The sequence below is a fragment of the Pygoscelis adeliae genome, unplaced genomic scaffold (genome assembly GCF_000699105.1).
Source record: "Pygoscelis adeliae isolate BGI_AS28 unplaced genomic scaffold, ASM69910v1 Scaffold54, whole genome shotgun sequence".
Classification (NCBI taxonomy): Eukaryota; Metazoa; Chordata; class Aves; order Sphenisciformes; family Spheniscidae; genus Pygoscelis; species Pygoscelis adeliae.
In genome coordinates, this window is record NW_008824982.1 from 7,261,833 (window position 1) to 7,266,859 (window position 5,027).

Below are 5,027 nucleotides of genomic sequence, written 5' to 3' on the forward strand. Positions count from 1 at the left end.
ATGGGGGGGGAGTGAGTGAGCGGCTGTGTGGTGCTCAGTTGCCGAGTGAGGTTAAACCACGACAACCTGGCACTTTGCATGCTTCTCAGAGAGCCCTTGTGAGTTAGGTGAGTTCTATTGCTTCCTCCTATTGATAGGAACAGGGAGGCAACAGTTAGCAAGTCCTAACCCGGTACAAATTAAAGACAGTCTTTAATTGATTTTTTCTTTTTTTTTTTTCTCTCCCCTCCCATCTCTTTAAGTTTTCATGCCACCACTCAGTCTCCTTTTTATGGTCTGAAGCAGACAATAGATAAAGATTCTAATGAAAATAGCTGTGGGCAAGACAAATGTCAGATATTGAAAGAGCATGTGTAGCACAGAGTAAAATATTAGCAGCTCAGACATTCATGTTGACCTTTGTCCTTTAATGCCAGAATGCTTGTGCCACTTGAAAGCAGCGTATTGACAAATAAATCACTTCCTATTACCCCCACCCTCGCAAAACAAGTAAGGCAGTTGTAGCACACTGTCACTGTCCTGAAATGGAAGAAAAAGCCCTTGTTATACATATGGCTAGGAATGCATTTTGGAGATTTTAAAAGGCCTGGTTTAGGCAATCGGAGCCCCTCCACGCAAGCCCCTAAGATCACTAGTCTTCTGGAAAAGTCCTGTTCAAATAGCAGGCCAAATAACTAATGTGGAATGGTGATCTGTTTGCATGGATCCATCATTTGGAATGCTCTAGTGAAGAAGTAATTCCCTTAAAATCATATGGATGCTATAAAAAAGCATTAGAAATACTTTGCTCTTTTAACTATATAGACTTTTATCAGGTAAACTTTTTCTTTCTGCTCGGCAGCCAAGAAACTGTGCTCTGCTGGGGTAGCTGGGGGTTACATGGATAAATTGGATCTAAGTGTTGTGAATTTTAGCATCACTGTACCTAAATTTTGATTGCCTGGAAGAATGCAGATTCTTTAGTGTTGTTCCTAAAATTTCTATGACATAATTGAGGCAATTACACTGTAAGCCTACTGAACAGATAGCTGCTTAAAGTAGGCCTTAATAAAATTTGATGAGAGTTTTTAAACTACCTCTCAAGCACCTCTTGGCAGATACACACTGAGAGGTGCTCCATTTCCCTGCAATTTCTCTACTCTGGACCTCCTGAGGCAGGAGGTACTTGAGTCTTGAATTTAAAAAAAAGAAAAAATATACTTTTCTTCCCTCTCTGTAAATCACAGTTGGTCAAAGGCTAATCCTGCTTCTCGCACAAGTAATTTTGGCTTTGGAGCTGTGATTAAACCATGCTTTCTTTGGGGCTAGCTCAGAAGTTGGAAACTGCGTGGCATTGAATTCTCTCAGGAAGAAGATAAAGAGCTATAGTTTCTTGCATCTTGGGTGAGTTTCCTAACTGCTGATCCACAAAAGGACACCCTGTAGGTGTCCTCATGGGATGCATAAGGCTCAAGGTTCTCGTATAAGACAAGCAGAGGAACACCAGGCAGGCTCCCGGGTGTTCACCTTCCCTGAATGTGCTCCACAAATTTGAATTCTGAAACCTGCTGTGCTTCTGCACTGCAGTGTTTTCAACACTAGATGGTACGTTATCGTGGACTCAGATGATCACAGAATGCTTAAATTCCTACATTGATATGATCTTCATTCTCCAGTGTATAGGATAGCAACAGAGTGTATGACAAAACACTTTATTCCATATATTTGTGTCTGTATTACTGCCTCTACCACCTCCCCAGCCCGCAACATGCTATCTCATCACAGGGCTTCCTAGATGAAGCTCCTATGGTAGTGGTGTATTGACAATGCAGAGAATGGATAGGTGTTCTCATGGTGTTCTCCAGCACCTTCAGGCATTGCATATAAAGCAAACATTCCAGCCATGCTGCATTTCAGAAAGTAAATCTGCCTGGAAGTTGAGAAGGGATAGGACTGGAAACACAGAAATTCTTGAAGGGTCTGTAGTTCAAGAAATAAGTTTTAGGGTACGTCAGCATCTCATCCTGGAGTGAGGATGAGGACATTCCTGAGCTGTCTTTGGAACTAGATGTGGCATAATCACACTGAATTAAGTTCTGCTGAAGGACAGGACGTGTTCGGTGCAGAACCATATGGACATGGCTGGTCTGCATTCAGCTGAAAAAACACTGTCTCCATGCAGTGCTGTACCTGTGCATCTCTGTTGGCACTCCATTGCACAGCTCATACGATCTTTCAGTTCATGTTTTAGACCAAAAAGATAGGTCTTAACTGCTTAACATGCTTAAACAGACACTTTTTAAAATCAGTTTCTGAAAATCACTGTAGTAGTTCTGTTGATAAAGTCCTTAATCTCCCTTTTCTCATGCCAGGAATGGCCATGCCAAAGAACACCTTTTTTTTTTTTTTTTTTAAAGATTCTAAACCTCTTGTGGGATCAAGATGGAGCAACCGGTTAATTAAATTATCTGTGCCAATCTGACGCTCAGGTTAAATCTACCCGAAGGGCACATGTATTATTTTAGCATACAGGATGTTCTGCATTAACTGATCACGCTGTTTCCAGGTAACTATCCATGAAAAAGGGACAAATCATTCCAAATTAAGTAGCTGGGTAATATAGAAACTGCAGCAAAACGTCTTTTAAAAGGTCAACCACAGACGATAAGGAAGTGCCTGGTTCAGGAAGCAGTGGTAAAAGCACATTGAACAGAAGTCATCGGGGAAAATTCTCAGCTGATGTATGTAAGTGCAGCTGTACTGACATCAGGCCTGTTGAAGCCTTGCTATTACTATACAGTGTTCACAAAACAAGAAAACATATTGACACCTTTGCTGGCTAAAGAGTTATTTACTACCTTCAAATATACAGGCCTTCGCCACTTCGATAGCGGAGTTTGGATGCATTGTTTTCCATAGAAGACAGCAAAGCTCCATTGTTCAAGATTGTCAATAGGCAGAGAATATTCTGCCACATACGCGTTTCAAAGTTGGGTTGAATGTTTGGGTTCTTTTCCCCGGTGCATTATGCACTAATTTTGCTTCATTAGTCAGCAGATGCATTTGATTCTAGGTATCAGTGCTGGTCTCTGTGTATTAGCTCAGGATTATTTTATTAAGACTTTTTCTCCCATGTGAAATCTGTGTGGGTGTCTGAACCCACTTGATCTTGAATTCAGTGTGAATGTTTGTGCTCGCTGTTTCTTTGAAAGACTACTGTAGGTCAGGGTTTTAAAGGTCTGTTTTAAAGCTTGAATTATCTTATCAATCCATCCACCAATGGTCTGGTTTAGCAGAATGTACAATAAGCTGCAGTTTTTCTGGCATGATTGAGACATCTTTTTTTTTTTTTTTTTCTTCTTTGTAAGGCCATAGCAGGCCATTAATTTTTTTGGGGAAAAAATGCTTTTCCTTAACACAAGACTGCATTTGGATGCAAATACCTTTTGAGATGCTCTCATGGGACTGATGGTTTTTTCCAAGAAACAATCAGTACCTGGAATGGCTTGTATGTACAGTTAACATTTTCCTGTTGCACCAAAATAAGGCCATGAGGATGCACATGTGTGTGTTGGTCACAAAGAGTACCTTGCAGTTATTTTCTCTGTTTTACACACACAAGTTTGATCTAGGTAGGTCCTGAAGAAATACTCATCAGTCTAGAGAACAGGCATACTCTCTGTTTTAAGGAAGAATAATCCATATATGATTTTAAGCTAATGGTTAACATGGAAATCACCGTGTCTGTGGACAGCATCGTTCTTTCCTTCACTGGTGCTGCTGGTGGGTTCCCTTCTCGCTCCAGGAGTCTCTGCAAATAACTCAAGGCTTTGAAAATGCCAAAGTCCTACTTCTAGCCTTCCCCTCCATTTACAGAATCTGTTTCTCCCTCTTCAAAACCAATTTTCATTAGTAAATCTTAAGGTTCTGGCAGAATCCTGAAAAACATCACTTTTCTTCTTAATTTTTTTTTTTTTTTCTTTGGCTGGAGGTTAATTCTTTAAACCTTTGGCATTAGGTGCTTTGCCAGTCTATCTGAGCCTCTCTGTTGTTCTCTGCCAAACAAAACACAATATCCTTCTTTATAGCCTGGCGACTTAGCACATGCTGTATATTACCTTCTGCAGCCTTGCATGGGAAATAAGGATTTGTACATTTTTGGAAGACCTAAAGTTTTCTGTAACTTCATCTCTCTCCGTCCGTCCGTGTGTCCCCTTGCCCCCTCCCGATAATCATGCTGTGGCATTACTGAAACAGCACATCCTCGACCAAGTTCATTCATTGACCTTAAAATTAAAGAGTTAGTGAAGAAGTTACACCATTCTCTATAAATTAATCTGTATTAGCAGGAGGAAGTTTGTTTCTATGAAATTTTCAGGTAGGGGCCTTAAAATGATAGCTTTACTTTTTGGGCCAACTGAACATCTTCACAATTTTGTTTCTTTCTGTTGTTACAGTGTTTGCTCTTGAAAGGAAAAGCATTAGTGCTGTGAAACTGTTTGTCACACTAAAGAACACACACAGGTCACATGTTTTATGTGACGCTTTCTGCTTGATATTTGATTTATTTGCAGAGCATATCACATGCTGCAGTTGCAGCTTTCCAATATCTGTGTTTCTAATCTTCACTTAAGCAGCAGAGCCCAGAATTCTGTGTTATGAAAAGTTTTCTGTTCTCTTTCACTTTTCTTCGTAAAATCAAAAATGTTTTGCAGTCCCTTCCTGCTTTGGAGCCAATTCTTTTCAGGCTTTCTGCAATCTCAGCAAACCTTCTGCTTGCTATTTCAAGTGGACCGGTTAGACATGCAACAGGTTACAGATTTCAGACCTCTGTATACAGCAAAGCTGTTCCCTTTTCCTCATTGCAGATACCATGACCTGCTAGACTTATCTAGTCTCCCAGTTCTCACTTAAGCTATTAGACTTGTCAACTCTTTCCAGATTTTTTTTTTAATCCTCATTCTAGCTGTAAAGTAGGTCATTCAGAGTTAGAATAGGATTAAGTTTTTCAGATCTTATTCCCAAAATATGTCACTTAGAATTGACAG